The sequence below is a fragment of the Otolemur garnettii genome, unplaced genomic scaffold (genome assembly GCF_000181295.1).
Source record: "Otolemur garnettii isolate 467f Iridium unplaced genomic scaffold, OtoGar3 scaffold00029, whole genome shotgun sequence".
Lineage (NCBI taxonomy): Eukaryota > Metazoa > Chordata > Mammalia > Primates > Galagidae > Otolemur > Otolemur garnettii.
In genome coordinates, this window is record NW_003852424.1 from 841,287 (window position 1) to 858,698 (window position 17,412).

At 39.8% G+C, this 17,412-nt stretch overlaps 1 protein-coding gene across 1 annotated transcript in view; it reads left to right on the forward strand.

The window, feature by feature from the left end:
* The window catches only part of PCSK6 (proprotein convertase subtilisin/kexin type 6), a gene marked incomplete at its 5' end in the record, with an annotated part of 189,999 nt that overhangs the window by 78,543 nt on the left and 94,044 nt on the right, over positions 1 to 17,412 (forward strand). The window lies entirely within an intron of this gene.

A 17,412-nucleotide genomic window follows, 5' to 3' on the forward strand; every position in this document is an offset into this window, starting at 1 on the left:
TGTTATTCTTGCTTTAAACATTTGGCTGACTCTAAAATACTTAAGAAAAGAAATATGCTTACCGACATATGTACCATTCTGTGTGCTCTTCCTTACTTTTCCTAGCTTCAGATTTCCATTTGCTTCCTTTTTTTTCTTTTTTTTATAGCCTGAAGAATTTCTTTTAATATTTCTTGAGGTTCAGGTATGCTGGTGAGACATTTTCTCAGACTTTATCTGAAATAATCTTTACTTCACTTTCATTTTTAAAAGAAAATTTTCTGAATATAGCTTTCTGACTTTGACATGTTTTTCTTTCAACCCTTTAAAGATGTTATTCCATTGTCTCGTGGCATCAGTTGTTTCAGATGGTAATTCAGCTGTCATTCTTATTGTTGCTCCCCTTTGTGTAATGTCATTTGTTCCTCTTGCTGCTTTCATAATGTTTTTTCCCATCTATTGTTATCTATTATTTTCTAATGTCTTTTTTGTGTAAATTTCTTCATATTCCAGCTTGGAGTTCACTGTACTTCTTAGTGGGTGGTTCTTTTAAAATCACATGTGGAAATATTTTTGTCATTATTTCTTCAAATATTTTTCAATTCCACTTTTTCCTCTGCATTTTTGGGTACCAGTTATAGTTGTTAGGCTGCTTAATACATCTCACAGGTTATTGAGGTTTTATTTCTTAAAGTCCTTTTTTCTCTGTGTGCTTCAAATTAGAGCATTTCTATTGCAGAATGACTAATGCTTTCATTTGTTGTGTCTAGGCTGTTCTTATTTCTATTCGATGATTTTTCAAAATTTCAGGTATTGTATTTTTCTGTCTCTTAACTTCCATTTGGTGTTTTTTTTTATTGTTTTCAAATCTCTCCTGAGATTCCCCATCTCTTAATCCATTGTATGTATATTTTATTTTATATCCCTCAACAAGTTTTTAAGAGTCACTTTAAGTCTTTTGTACTAATCCCTATACCTAGGCCATTTGTGTATATGTTTCTAATGATTAACCTTTTTCTGTACAATGGGTCACATGCTCCTGTTTCTTCACACACATCTAGTAATTTCTATTATACTTTATTGACTGTGTTATATGTAGAGACTCTGGATTCTGTTGTCTTTGTCAAAATGCTCTTGAGATTTATTCTAGCAGGCAGTTAAATTTGAACTGGTGGAGACCTAATTATTCATTTTTTTTATGATTGGTCACTTTCTGATTTGTCTGTAGCCTTAGGAAAAATCCCTTAGTCAGGTATATAGTCTTTATTCTTAAACCATGGCCCTTTTGGTATTTCAGTGAAAAGCCTGAAATGTTCACCAAGAGCTCTAACCTAAGTGAGACTCAAACTCTGAGTTGACTCACCTGCTCAGCTCATTTAGCTTATTTCTTATTCAAAGAAAACTGTTGTTTTTTTTACTAGATTTCATAGAGTGTTGCCCATGTATAGTTCACAGGTCAGCTAAGTGGTTGAAAGGGGTTTGTATGTTCTCCTCTATATCTCTTCCTTTCTGAAATTTTTTCTCTCAATTTCTAGCTGCTCTAGAAGTCCCAAACTCCATCCCCTGACTCCTTAGGGGAATAAGATTACATGTCCCTAACCAAGTTCTAGCCTCTGTCCACTAAGATAAATGGGGTGTTTCCTTAGAGGAAAAGCCCTGTATACTTGGAACCGATATGGTTCTCTTCTTTAAGGAACTAAATACCTTGCCTGCCTCTTCTTCTGCCTTCTGCTTGCTCCCCAATGCACTCAAATAGATGGGTTTTTCAGGCTGGATGTATTGGCTAATGCCTATAATGTTACCATTCTGATAGGCTGAGGTGGGAGGATCATTTGAGCTCAGGAATTTGAGACCAGTCTGAGCAAGAATGAGACCCTGTCACTACTGAAAGTAGGAGAAAAATTATCTAGGCATTGTAGCCTGTAGCCCCCGCTACTCAGGAGGCTAAGGCAGGAAGATCGCTTGAACCCAAGAGTGTGAGGTTGCTGTGAGCTACAGTGATGCCACAGTACTCTAGCCTGGGCAACAGTGAGACTGTCTCAAAAAGAAGAAAAAAAAAGATGAGTTTTGATAAATAAATATTTGTCCAGAGTTTATCATTATTATCTTTAGAAGTCTTAGTCTGATATAAGCTACTTTGCCAATGTTGAAACTAAAATTTGTAGTTGTGTATTAGGTATCTATGGCTGCATGGCAGCCATTCCAAAATGTAGCTGTTTAAAACAACAAGCATTTGTTATCCAGCACAGAGTGCTTTAGCTGAATGGGTCTGGCTTAGAGTTATTCAAGCTGCTGGCTGTGACTATAGTGGGGGCTTGATTGAAGCTGGAGGATTAACTTCCAAAAAGGAATACTTACATGGATGTTGGCTGGAATGCTCCGTTCATTGTTGGCTGTTGGCAGGAGGTCTGATTTCTCACCATGTGTGTACCTTTCCTTAGGGATGATTGAGTGTCTCTATGACATGAAAGCTAGCTTCCTTCATTATAGGTGATCCAAGAGAGGAAAGAAGGAGGAACCAGCCATGTCTTTTATGACCCACGAGTCTCATAAGTCACATCACCATGTCTTCAGCCACATATTCATTAGAAATGGATTGCGTTAAGTCTAACATACACTCAAGGGGAAAGAAATGTGGCTGCATCTTTTGAATAGAAAAGTATCAACAGGCTTGGCACCCATAGCACAGTAGTTATGGTGCCAGCTGTATACACCAAGGCTAGCGGATTCAAACCCAGCCTGGGCCAGATAAACAACAATGACAATTGCAACAAAATAACAGGGCATTAAGGTGAGCATCTGTAGTCCCAGCTACTTGGGAGGCTGAGGCAAGAGAATCGCTTAAGCCCAAGAGTTTGAAGTTGCTGTGAGCTGTGATGCTACAGCACTCTACCAAGGGTAACATAATGAGACACTGTCTCAAAAAAAGAAAAGAAAAGAAGAAAATAGTTTGAAATCACCACAGAGGGGCGCTTAAAACTTTGATTACATATTTATACAAATGGGATAATTTTTTTAACCAACTTTCTTTGTAAAATTGCACACTTTGTGTAAGTTTTGACACTTGAAAATAATTAAATCCAGTGAAAGGAGTAGTGGAACTTTCCAAATTATACCTTAAAAAACAAATTCCTCCTGCTACCAGTGCCCCTAGTCATATTGCCCACAGCTGCATCACCTACTTTGGGCAGAAATGACACACTTTGAGGAATGCACTGGGGGACATGTTATCATTATTGTTTTCAGAGAGGCCCTTAATGACTTTTATTTTCGAGAAAGTTTCTTTTTATGTTGTCAAACTGTACATTGATGGGTTTGTGCCCTTTTTCTATGCGAAATATTTCAATAAAAATCTGTTTAAAGTTTGTTCATCTTCCTTTATGACACATGGGCTTGTTTAGGTAAGCCCAGATAATAAACCTATTTTCCTGTATTTCTTCTAAAAACTTAGTTTTAGAATGGTAGTTTGCCTTAAAATGTTTATGGTTTTATCTCTTCTGTTCATTTTTTTAATCCATATGAAGTTTATTTCCGTGAATAGTATGAAAGGGATACCACATATAACTTCATCCCCCACCTCTCAAATTAATATTCAGCAATCTCCCTGGGCTGCCCTGTCACATCTTCCATTTCCCATATGGACACTGGATCCTCCTTCAAGCTTCAGTAGTCTATTTCTTTATAAAGTCTAAAATTACCACACTTTTAATTTTTATACTTTAGGAGAAATTTTATCTTTTGTTTTTGTTTCTTGATAAATGATAGGACAGAGTTTCTCTTATGATTCTTTTTCAAAAATCTCTTGGCTATTCTTACACATTTTCTCTTTCAGATGAACTTGAGAATCTTCTTGTCAAGTTCCATAAAAAATCCTGTTGGGATTTTGATTGGAATTGCATGGAAATTATAGATTAATTGGGGGAGAATTGACATCTTTACAATATTGAGTCTTCCCACCAGGAGCATGGTATGTTTTTATTCATTTGGGTCTTCTTTTGCATCATTTTAAAAAGTTTTATCACTTTCTCCATATCGATCTTACGTACTTCTTATTAGGTTTATGTCTAGGTTATTTTTTTTATACATTTTTAAATTTATTTTTTATTGTTTGGGGTTCATTGAGGGTACAAAGAATTAGGTTACACTGATTGCAGTTGTTAGTTAAAGTCCCTCTTGTAATTGTGTCCCACCCTCAAGTGGGACATGACCCACCATGACCCCCCATCCTCCTCCCCTCTCCCTGATCCCTCATTCCCCCTACCCCCCACCTGTAGCACATCATCTACTGCCTTCATATTAGAATTGAGTACATTGGATTCTTGATTCTCCATTCTCATGATGCTTTACCAAGAAGAAATTGTTCCACCTCTATCCAGGTTAATATGAAAGATGTAAAGTCTCCATCTTTTTTAAGGGCTGAATAGTATTCCATGGTATACATTTACTGAAGCTTGTTAATCCATTCCTGGATTGGTGGGCATTTAGGTTGTTTCTATATTTTGGTGATTGTAAATTGAGTTGTGATAAGCAGTCTAGTGCAAATGTCCTTACGATAAAAATTATATTTTTAATTGGTCATCATTGAAATGGACATAGGAAAACTATTGTCTTATTATGTGTTGGTTTAAGCTTCTGGCCACCTTACTGAACTCTATTGGTGCTATTGTTTCCCCTTTGATTCCCCTGGATTTTCTAGATAGATGTAAATAATAGGCATCTATAAATATAATAATGGTTCTAGCTCTTTAATATTAATGACTCTCATTTCTTTTTCTTGCTTTAAGGGACTACTGAGAAATATTGAATAGTGGTAGTTTATAGGTTCTGCTGTTTTATATGGGTATGCTCCTAGTTTAATGCCATTTGTAGGTATCTCTTAGAGCAGTGGTTCTCAACCTTCCTAATGCTACAACCCTTTAATATAGTTCCTCATGTTGTAGTGACCCCCAACCATAAAATTATTTTTGTTGCTACTTCATAACTGTAATTTTGCTACTATTATGAATCATAATGTAAACATCTGATATGCAGGGTATATTTAGGCAACCCCTGTGAAAGGGTTATCTGACCCCCAAAGGGGTCACAACCCAAAGGTTGAGAACCGCCATCTTAGAGGTTTCCTATAGCTACTTTTTATCAAGTAAAGGAAATTTTGTTATACTTCTAGATTTCTAAGAGGTTTGATTAGAAACAGATATTGAGGCTCGGCGCCTATAGCTCAACCGGCTAAGGCGCCAGCCACGTACACCTAAGGTGGCGGGTTCGAATCCCCAGCCCGGACCCGCCAAACAACAATGACGGCTGCAACCAAAAAATAGCCGGGTGTTGTGGCGGGCGCCTGTGGTCCCAGCTACTTGGGAGGCGGAGGCAGGAGAGTCACTTGAGCCCAGGAGTTGGAGGTTGCTGTGAGCTGTAATGCCACGGCACTCTACCCAGGGGGACAGCTTGAGGCTCTGTCTAAAAAAAAAAAAAAAAAGAAACAGATATTGAATTTTTTACATGCTCTTCTTTAAAACATCTATTGAGATTATTATGTTATTTCTGAACTTTATTGTTTGAAGTGTTTCAAATAGTAAACTATATTAATAGATTTTCTAACACTGGAATTTTTTTTAATTCTTGGAATAAATTCTCTTTGATCATGAATATTATTATATATTGCTACAAATATAATTGTTAATATTTTATATGTGGTTTTTCATCTGTTTCTTTTCCTTTTTTTTTTTTTTGTGTGTGTGTGTGTGAGACAAGGTCTTGTTCTGTTGCTCAAGACTAGAGTGCAGTGGCATCATCCTTAACAACCTTAAACTCCTTCGCTCCAGCAATCCTCCTGCTTCAGCCTACCAAGTAGCTGAGACTATAGGTTCACTCTACCACACCTTTTTAATATTTTTAGGGTTTTTAGTAGAGATAGGTTGGGTTTTTTTGTTAGTTTGTTTGTTTTGTAGAGACTGTTGCCCAGGCTATCTCAAGTGATCCTCCTGCATTAGCCTCCCAAAGTGCTAGGATTACAGATGTGAGCTACCACATCCAGCCTGCATCTTTATTTATAAGAAAGAGTGAACTACTGTTGCTGTGTTTAGTGATTTTTCTCTCCGGTATTATAGAGTAAGTTGGGAAACTTTCTCTCTTTTACTTTTCTTTAAAACAGTTTATGTATTATGGGCATTATCTGGCTTTTAATGTGTTGGTAGAAGTGATTAATCACTGATTGGATATGAGTTTTTAAAGGACAAAATCTATTCAAGTTTTCTAATTTCTTCTTAAGAAAATTTTGGTAATTATCCATTTTTCCAGATTTTCAAGTATATATAACATAAACTTAATATTGTATTCTCCTAATACATTTTTTTAGAGACATGGTTTGCTATGTTGCCCAGTCTGGTCTCAAGTTCCTGGGCTGAAGTAGTCCTCCCAACTCAGCTTCCTGAATAGTAGGGGACTACAGACATGCACCACTGTGCTTGGCCATGTTTTGGCAATTATAAACATTCTCAGCCAGGCATGGTGGCTGAGCAATGTAGCACTTTGGGAGGCCAAGGCAGGAAGATTAGTTGATGCCAGGAGTTTGAGACCAGCCTGAACAACAGAGAGACCCCTGTCTCTATTATAAAAAAAGGAAAGGAAAGAAAGAAAAACAAAAGAAAAGATGCTTTAAGAATAAAATAGTCAGACATGGTGGTGTGCACGTGTAGTCCTACCTACTTGGGAGACTGCGGCAGACGGATTGCTGGAGCCCAGGGGTTGAGGTTGCAGTGAGCTATGATGGTGCCATTGCACTCTAGTCTGGGTGACATAGCAAGACTCTGTCTCAAAAAAAATTTTTTTTCATACTTATATTTGTTTTTAATCTTATTTGTGATATTATTGCTTTTTCCCCTTGATTAATGAAAAATTGCCATATCTTATAAAATAGATTTTTTCCCCCAGAGGACTAGGTTTTTTGATTGAGTTTCTTTATTTTCAGTCATGAATTTGTACTTTTCCTTGTTTATTAATTCCTTCAGGTTTTTGATTTTTGTTATTTTCTAGCTCCTTGAATGTTTATCTTGTTCTTTATTTTCAGATTTTTATGTGCTCTAGTAAATAAATGTTTTATGTGTTTTTTTTTCTATTACGGGTTTAATTATATGGTGCTCTTATTGCTATTTATTTCTAAATAATTTTAAATTTCAGCTTTGATTTTTCTTTCTAACCCAGGAATTTTTATAGAAGAAATTTATAAAATTTTTCAACTGGATAGATGAATTATTTTGCTGCTCCTTTTGTTGCTAATTTTTAACTTTTTGCATTGGGATCAGAGAATGTTCTATATTATTTCTGCTTTTTGGAATTTATGAATAATTTCTCTATGGCAAATACAAGTTCAATTTGTAAATATTCCAATGGGAGTTTGAAGAGTATGTTTCTTCTTATTTTTTTTTTTATTAAATCATAGTTGTGTACGTTAATACTATCATGGGGTACAGTGTATTAGTCCTATAAGTCATCTGGAGAACACTTAGAGAACTAAAAGTAGACCTGCCATTTGATCCTATAATTCCTCTATTCTTATTGAGTCCAAAAATCTATATGAGATCAGAAGTTATACCTGGTGGCCCATAGGCTACCTTTGGCCTGCAAACTTGTTTCGTTGACCCTCACAAGTGTATTTTTAAAAGCTTAAGAAAACATGTATAAAGCAAAATATTTTATGTAAAAATATAGATTTGGGATTTCTCTTGAAAAATTAGAAGCTCTGGCCATCCTGGGCCCTCATTCTTTCCTGGTAGCAGTTAGCTAAGGCTGCACAGTGGCTGTTCCTAAATCAAAGGGCAGTTCATCCATCCCTGCCGTGGTCTCCCAGACCTGCACACTTCAGCCATTTCTTCTGCCTGCCTGGTGCCTGTAGGCATGTGCATTTGTTATCTGTGTGTTTGATCGAGTTTATGCAAAGGTTCTGGTGTGTCTTTCTTATTTTTTATCTACCTTATCTATCTTTCTTATTTTTTATCTACCTTATTTCTGGGAGATGTTGGTCTCCCTAGTTATGGAATTCTTTCAGTGTTTTTGATGCATACATTTTTGTAGCTATGTTCAAACACGCATAAAAGATAGCTCTTCTTAGTAAAGTGAAACTTTAATCAATGTAAAAATCATTTGTCTCATTCTGGGCTTTTTTTCCCCCCCACCTTTAATTGTACTGAAACTTATATCACACCTATAGTTGGCTGATAAAATTAGCTAAATTATTTTATTATTACTTTCCTCATACACTTTTTATTCCCTTATTTTTAACCTTGATTTTGTAAGCAGTATGTGTCTAAATTTATTTTTTAACAAAATTAAAGAGTATTTTTAAGGAAGGAATTTGTAACATTTACATGTGCTTATATCAGATATACATACTTAGATTTATTTTTATTGTATTTTCCTTTCCCACACACATATATAATATATACACACATATTCCCATCTATATTATATATAACATATAAACATACAGAGGGTACCAAAAATGTATACACATTTTAAGAATGGGGAAAAAAACCTTAAAATTGTAATATTCAATACGTAGCAATAACATTTGTTATCTTTTATATCATATCTATCTTCTAACTCTTGTAATTGGAGAAGTCAAATGTTACTTGAGGATTACAATTTTAATGTCGTTTTTTTCCTTTCTTAAAATGTGTATACATATTTTGGCATCTTCTGTACATATTGTATGTGCATATATAATACGTTATATACATGTATATATATAACATATATATTGTATGTTTCATATATATGACCTTACCTGCCTTTTGCTGGATAGATGTAGTTTCTTCTGTCTTGTTCATTTTTTTTTTTTTCATTCTAATGGCTTGAAATTTTTAAATTTAATTCTTTTTTGCCTGTTACCCTGAAAGACATATATTTAAATTTATATTTCTCTGCAGTGTTTAGCACTAATCAGTGCTATTCACTTCTGAGCAAAACAAGAACCTTACTATAGCTCCACTTCTTTTTGCCATCTTCTCTTCTCCCTTATCATGTCCTCTGGGATCATCCAGGATTTTAACTCTGTGTGATTTTTAACAGTTTTATATTATGCATTAACAATTTTGTGAGCTTAACTTTAAAGGCTGACTAATTTGGGGAGAGGGCCCCATTGTTTCTTTTATATCTTTATTTTGATTGTTTTATTTCACTAGATTTTCTCATCTATTAAATCATTTATTCTTTGAAAAGATACTTTCGAGTGCTTACTATATATGTGTATAAATAGTAAACTTCTGAGACTTTGAAATCTAAAAATGTCTTTTTCTCCCTACAAATTTGGGTGAGTTTTAATTTTAAGTTCAGTATATTTTTCACTCAGAATTTTAAAAATATTATCCTGTTGTCTTTGGTATCCACTATAGCTGATATGGGGATCTCTCTTTGTCACTGGTACTAAATAATTTTTTTGCTCTGATGTCTACTTTATCTGATATTTCTACAGCTACTGCTGCTTCCTTTTGATTAAAGGTTTCACGGCATATATTTTCCCATCCTTTTACTTTTTGATCAGCGTATATTGTAATAATTAAATTGATTTTCTCATAGACAGCATATATTTGGGCCATGTTTTTAAATTCACCCTTCATCTCTGTCTTTTAATTACTATAGACTATATTTAATGCAATTATTGATATGTTGGGGCTTGAATCTTCCATTTTATCTTTTCTATTTTTTTCTGTTATGTACTAGCATATATCCAGAAAAATCAAAAATTAAAAGAAATCAATTTTTTAAAGGGTAAATGACAGCAAGAAATAAATAGAATCTTTTTGTCAGCTCATTCTCACATCTCTGTTACTTCAGTGTTGTTATCACTTGATTCTCTTTTTTCATAGATTTGAGATCTTCCTAGTTGTTCTTTGTATGATGTGAAATTTTCATTTGAAAACTCTACATTTTTGTAATGTGGTGTGAGACTCCTCAAACTACAGCTTGTGGGCCACTGCAGCCCGCCTAGGACATTTATCCGGCCTGCCGGGTGGTTTTACTGCTGCTGCCTGTCCTGCTTAGCAGCCGACTCGTCCTGGGGCCCACAGTCCAGCCCTCCAACGGTCTGGAGGGACAGTGAACTGGCCCCCTGTTTAAAAAGTTTAAGGACCCCTGCTCTAGATCTTAAGTCTTCTGTTTCATCTGGTTTATTCTGGCACTGCCATGGCAGGGAAAGGGAGCACCGTTGCATTATTGTCAGGTACAGGTGTGTGTTCAGGTCCCCTGTTCACCCTCTGCTGACACCTGAGAGTGGGAACGCTTCTCCTCAGTGCTGATCAGGGACAGGAGATCCACCTCCCTCCATTCCTCCACAACACCACAGTGGAAGTTATCTCATTACTATGAGCAGCCATAACATCCTGACTCTGCACCAGGCCTCCTGACCTGAAGCCTGGATTTCCTTTTACAATCCTTGTCCTCATCCCTAGTAGTGACTGGGTGAGGACAGTGGCCATCAGGCCGGATGGCTGGAAACAGAAGCAGAAGGGAAGTCTTCATGGTATGCAAGTGAATCTTTTTGTTTTTTCGAGACAAAGTCTCACTCTGTCACCCTTGTTTTCCTTCTCCAGGGAGAAGGAAAAGGGACGCTTTTTTATAGCATGGTGTGAGAGGAAAGACCAGATACTATGGAAGTGGGCCTTTTTTTTGTTTGGTGGTGATAGAAGTCCTTCTTCCTACCTACCCTTTTCTGATATCTCTCAGTTACGGGTGTCAAGTTAAATCTTCTCAAGGGTAGAGGTCTAGGCTCCCTGCTTACCCTTTATTGACATAAATGGAGGTGTTGTCAGTTTTTTTCTGTGGTGTTTCAAGTTTTTTCTCATTTGTTCTGTTAACTCTGTCTCCTTGGGTTCATCTGGTTTTTGTTTATATTGAATTTCTTTTTTTTTCTTTGGAGACAGAGTCTTAAGCTATCACCCTAGGTAGAGTGCTGTGGTGTCACAGCTCACAGCAACCTCCAAATCTTGGGCTCAAGCAATTCTCCTGCCTCAGCCTCATCAGTAGCTGGGACTACAGGTGCCCAGCCATTTTTTGGTTGTAGTTGTAATTGTTGTTGGGCAGGCCTGGGCTGGATTCAAACCCGCCAGCTCTGGTGTATGTGGCTGTGCTCTAGCCTCTTGAGCTCCAGGCGCTGAGCCTATATTGAGTTTTAATTTGGTACTTCTCTTTCTTTTTTTCTTTCTTTTTTTTTTTTAGAGACAGAGTCTCACTTTGTTGCCCTCAGTAGAGTGCTGTGGGTGGCTGCTGTGGTGCAGTCTGAGGAGGGCATGGCCACTGAGGACTGAGGGCCTCAGTCTGAGGGCCACACACGGCTGAGGGCCTACTGCTGATTCTTATCCATCTCCTCCTTCCATGGCTCCTGCTTAGCCCAGGTGGAGCACTCAGGCCCTGCAGGCAAGGCTGTAGGTAAGAATGCAGGAGTGAGGGAGAGGACAGTGGGGTGCCCCTGTGTCCAGCACCAGATCCTAACATTCACCAAATCTCCTGAAAGCTCCCGATGTATTTTAAATCCTATACAGTTAAAAATGCACTTGGAGCTTTTGAAGATTAATCTGTAGCTTAAACTGCTCTCTTAAGATGCTCACATGCCTAAACTCCCTAATGGAAATGCTAATAAGCCTGAATTCTGTGACTCAGAGTTAATATAAATAACAAATTTATGGACATGGATTATTTTGGCAGTTAAATATTTAACATTTTCATGTTTGTGAAAGGATCATCATCATTTGGTTCCCCAATCAAAATGTGGGCAAAAATACCAACAGAAATTTGGCTTTGCTATTTACTTTCCCTTCCCAGAAACAGTAAACAGAGTCTGAAAAGATGTGCCTACTTCTCAAGGCCTGAGCAGGGGAGCTTTTCTGTTTTGAAGAATTTGTCATATGTGTGAGGCAGGAAAGGGGGGTTCCTGGCAGCCACCAACTGTTCTGCTCCCCTGGGGTATGGCCCAGATGCTGCCTTCTCCTCAGCAGCCATGGGAATCCCATCCCTCAAGCCAGCAATGCTTCTTGAAAGCAGGATGGGCTGCACCAAAAACACCGTCCTGCCTTAAGAAAATGTCTGAAGCTTGTAGAGCAGTAGCACAGGTGAGGAACTTGTCAGAGGGCAGGCATCTTGTGAAATTAAATGGGCCAGGGCTTCCCTGACAAAGTACATCTGGCTTTCCAGAAAGCCTGTCTCAAGGATGCTGGGTGGGGCATGAATCCTGGATTCCCTGATGCTCACACAGCCTCACCTGCAGTCTGGAAGGGGCCTTCACCCTCTGCAGGCACCAGAGGAAGTGCTAGCCATTCAGCTCACCACGCAGGTGCACTTCTCTGCCAACAGGCTGATGGCAAATGGAGGCCCTACCCTCAACCAGTGCCAACCAGATGCAGATAGGCTAAGAGAAAAGGAGTATTAGAGATAGCAGGGCTAAAATTTTATTTTAAAGGTTAATAAAGTGAGAGAGCAAAGAAAGGTTAAATGAGAAGAGAAGCTAGGAAAGATGACTGCCACCCTCTTGCTCCCTTCCTATGCTAGTCCCATTATCATTATTTTTTAGTCCAGGAGGAAGAAGCAAGGCCAAGTTAGATTAGGAAGGAATAGGAATCCACACAAGAAAAAGAAGAAACCAGGGGCTATAGCTCACACCTGTAATCCCAGCGCTCTGGGAGGTAGAGGCAAGAGGATTGCTTGAGCTCAGGAATTTGAGACCAGCCTGAGCAAGAACGAGATGCCCTCTCTACTAAAAATAGAAAAACAAATTGGGTATCATGGAGGGTACCTGTAGTCCTAGCTACTCAGGAAGCTGAGGCAGGAAGAAGATTGCTCAAGCCCAAGAGTTGGAGGTTGCTATGAGCTATGATGCCATGGTACTCTAGCCAAGGTGACAGAGTGAGACTTTGTCTCAAAAAAGAAAGAAAAAAGGAGAAGAAAGAAAGAAAAATAATATACTTGCACACCATGAAGACTTCCCTTCTGCTTCTGTTTCTAGCCACCAGGCCTAATGGCCACTATCCTCACCCAGTGACTACTAGGGATAAGGACTAGGATTGAAAAAGGAAATCCAGGCTTCAGGTCAACAGGCTTGAGTTCACATTTTTGCTCTGCCTCCTGGAAGCTGTGTGAGCCTATAAAGTAAGGATCCACCTCTCTGATTGTTAGTTTCACCTGGAGTAAAATGGCCATAATAATGTCTGACTTAGAGAGTCATCCTAAAGGTCAGATGCAAAGATGACTATGTATTCTTGGTGTCGCATGTAGCACAACATAAACTCTATGGAGCTTAGACCAAGAAGAAAGACTAAGCATACAGCCCACCTCTCCTCAGAACACAAAACCCTAGGTATAAAATTTAAGAGGAAAGGAAAAGAATAAATCCCTAACAGCCCTGGGAAACAAGATTGGCTCAGACAAGAAATTCTGAGGAACTGAGGGAAGCAAGTAGACAGGATAAGCCAGCGGTGGGGGGTGGGAGACAAACCCCCCCCCCCAAGTGGGAAAAGACTTCTGCTGAGGTGGGAACAATTCCAGAATTGCATGAGACTCCAGGGTCAAGTGTGCAAGAGCAAGATGGTCCCTGAGCAGGAATGACAGTGAGGCACTATTTATCTAAAGGTTAACACAGTAACACAGGGAGGGCCCCCAGCCACAGAGCCAGAACAGTGCCCTGGGAATAGGTGCTACCACCCTTCAAAAAGAAATGCTAAGGTTCCTCCCCCTGCAGCATCACAGAAAGAGTCCTACCATGAGGCCAGACAACCACCCCCAGCCACATGGGATTCTGTGAGCACAAACATGAGTGGACAACCAACAAGCAGCAAATATTTAAGGAAAAATAATTTTAAGAAAGAGAAGTACCTGGGAGGCACCTATGGCTCAGTGAGTGGGGTGCCAGCCCCATATACCGAGAGTGGTGAGTTCAAACCCGGTCTCAGCCATACTGCAACAAAAAATAGCTGGGCCTTGTGGCAGGCGCCTGTAGTCCCAGCTGCTCGGGAGGCTGAGGCAAAAGAATGACCTAAGCCCAAGAACTGGAGGTTGCTGGGAGGGAGCAGCCACCCACAGAGAATGGAGAAGGCTGGAGTGCACATGTCTGGGTTCTTGAGATTGTCTTCACAACACTGTCAATGAGTTGCTTTCTTTCTGAGTGTATGTGAGGCAGACAGAAGCAAAAAGAGCACATGCAAGTCTTAGGGACAAGTGCTCAGGCCACTATGTTAGGGCAGCATCAGTGTTTCATTTTCACCATCTCCTTGCCTCCTTTAGAAGTCAGTTCAGAGTATGCATTTGCTTTCTCTGCAAGTGCACATCCCCTCAGGGTTCCTCACTGTCCTTGTTGCAAGGTGGATTAGGGGTGCTTCACCTGGCTCAGAAGCCTGACCTGTGTCCCAAGCTGCCACTCTCACTGGGCAGTCTAGCCCTTGTTCCCTAGGTGCCAAATCTCTAGACAACAGCTAAGACTTTTCCTGTTTTTATTCTTTTTTTTGGAGACAGAGTCTCACTCTGTCACCCTGGGTAGAATGCCATGGCATCATAGCTCACAACAACCTCAAACTCTTGGACTTGAGCAATCCTCTTGCCTCAGCCTCTCAATAGCTGGGACTATAGGCACTCACCTATAAATAGTTTTTTCTGTTTTTTAGTAGAGACTGTGGTCTTGCTCTTACTCAGGCTGGTCTTAAACTCTAGAGCTCAAGCAATCCACCTGCTTTGGCCTCCCAGAGTGGTAGGATTACAGATGTGAGCCACTGCACCCAGCCTGTTTTTATGACTTTTTGAAGAATCAAAAGGACTCAGCCATGAGAATTCTATTTAAAAACATTCATAGTTTTTCTTATTATTTAGATTTGCTTGAAAAAGAAGTTTGTTGCTCCCAGTTCCCCAGAGGATGGGCACATGCCATCATGCAGGGCCACACAGGGAAGTGCCCAGTTGATCAGGAGGCAGAGAAAGTGAGGTGAAAACGTGGGCAACAGCCTTTATTGTGGTTTTGGTATAAGAAACCTACAAGGCAGGGAAAGAAAATTTAGAATCAGCTAGTTTGAATAATTTCAGCAGATTCTGGGGCATTGGGGCTGCCCTGAGTTATCTAGTACCTGGCTGTGGGACCTTTAGTAGAGTGGAATAATGGCCGGGAATATAAGAGCCCAATGGCAGAAGTGGTTGGGGCATAGACAGGTTTACCAGAGATGGAAGGATTCTAGGGTCAGTAAGCCCCAAATGTCAGAGCATCAGAACCCAGAAAATAAAAAGACATGGTTAGCACAAGATCCCGTGTAGGACAGCCTCATCTCATTGACGCAGGGCTCCATGACAGGACATACCTGTAAGTTTACAGGTGCATCACTGCCTATAGCTATGGTTCCACTCTGGAAGGATGTGGGAAATGGCTCTATTAGGAGATCAAGAGCAGAGCAGGAAGCCCTGAGAGACTTGGCTTGGTGGTCAACTACTGGTCTCCACACACACACGTTGTGTGACAATGGTGAACGGAGGCCTTGACAAAGCTCAAAGGGGTTCCTAAAAACAAAGTTGTGACACAAGGACATATTTAGCAATTTGGGAGCCCTGTTATTGTCTCAGGCAATAATGACAGTTGACAGAAACCTTTTATGTTTGTAGCATTTCTGAAAAACTGTTGAAACCAGAATGGCTGCTCAGAACAGAATGTACTATAGTTTTATTGAAAAGAAAAACCCAAAAAATAAAAACCCGATTCTTTTTGGATTTACTAAAATAAACATGAGATTAATGAGCAAAATTTGCTGGGGACCTATTTGTCACTCTCAGGAAGCTATAGTCTAATTTTACTTGCTGCTGTTCATTGCTCCTGCATTGCCATTCATTTGCTGAAGGCAAAATATATTACCTTTCAATAAACAAAAGTGGGCCTAGCACACCCGATCCCCTGCCTTCTCGTAGACATTTACAACCCCTGGCAGGATAGTTGGCTTCTTGTGTTAGTACACATGCATGTGTGGGTTGTATGTGTTCTTCTCATTGCTCTTTGACATGGTGCTTTCTCAGAGAGTTTCCAGAGGAAATGTCCTGTCTCGTGCAGCTTTATAGGGCCACCTGCCTGTTGATTTCTGCTTTATACAACCCTGTTATGTGGAAAGCCAAGGTATAAATTAGAAGCAGGGGACAGGGGAGAGAGACAGGGTCACTATGAAAAAAGTGTTTTTGTTTTTTTAAAACTTTGCCAAGAGACTTGTAAAATCATTCATTTTGACAAGTTCTTCTAGGGCATTTAAAATATTATTGGGTTTAGGCGCTTTTATAGGACTGCATATATTATTTAAAGCAGGCATCCTCAAACTGTGGCCCACGGGCCACATGCAGCCCACCTAGGACATTTATCCGGCCCGCCGGGAGTTTTTGCTGCCACTGCCTGTCCTGCTTAGCAGCCAGTTCTTCCCGGGGCCTACAGTCCATCCCTCCAACAGTCTGAGGGACAATGAACAGGCCTCCTGTTTAAAAAGTTTGAGGACCCCTGATTTAAAGTAAGGCAAACCTATGTGATTCTTTTCTGGACTGAGCTTCTATGGTTGGCTAGAATTGTCTGTTGTGGGGATTGAGCCTGGGTGTCACTCAGGAGTTCACCCCAACACAAACCGCCAGATCACACAAAGCAGTCATCTTCCTTCTATCTCATGCTCATGGACTCACCCGTAAAGCTGCTCTAAACCAGTCAAACTGAACCCAGCATGCTGAAAAGTGATCCATTAGTAAGCTAACAACAGGGAGTTAATTTGCCATCAAAATTATTTGTCCACATTATTTAGTTTTCTTTTTTTTTTCCTTTTTCTTTCTTTCTTTTTTTTTTTTAGAGACAGAGTCTCACATTATCACCCTTGGTAGAGTGCCATGGCGTCACAGCTCACCGCAACCTCCAACTCCTGGGCTTAGGCAATTCTCTTGCCTCAGCCTCAGCCTCAGTCCACATTATTTTTATACCTGGTGATTTATAGTTGAATGGATCTTTCTTTTTACATTAGAGAAATTACTGTTTCTCTTCTACTTGACATTGTCGAGAGCCACTCACATGTAAAGCTAAACTGTGGGGGCTCCTGGGCCTTTGAGTGGGGGATTGTAGGGACCACATGTCCATGGCAAGTGCTGTTTGGGGTGGGGTGTCAGATTTTCCTGAGCCTCACACAAGTCTGACTGTGTATATCTGCTAGAATCCAGAAAGAACATGCAGATGGCTGTCATTAGCCCCTGCCTCCCAGCCACATGCCAGACCTTGCTGGCTCCTTCTCTGGGGGAGGCAGTATTGTTGGGGCTAGATGCAGAGTGCCATCAGCAATGGGGGCAAATGTTGGTGTGGGGCAAGGAGGAGAGACTCTCCAGCTGCCATGGTGGGATGGGGAGAGGCTTGTGGGAGCCACTCACTTCTCACTCTTTTGGGCTCTCTGGAGGAAGCTGGACTCC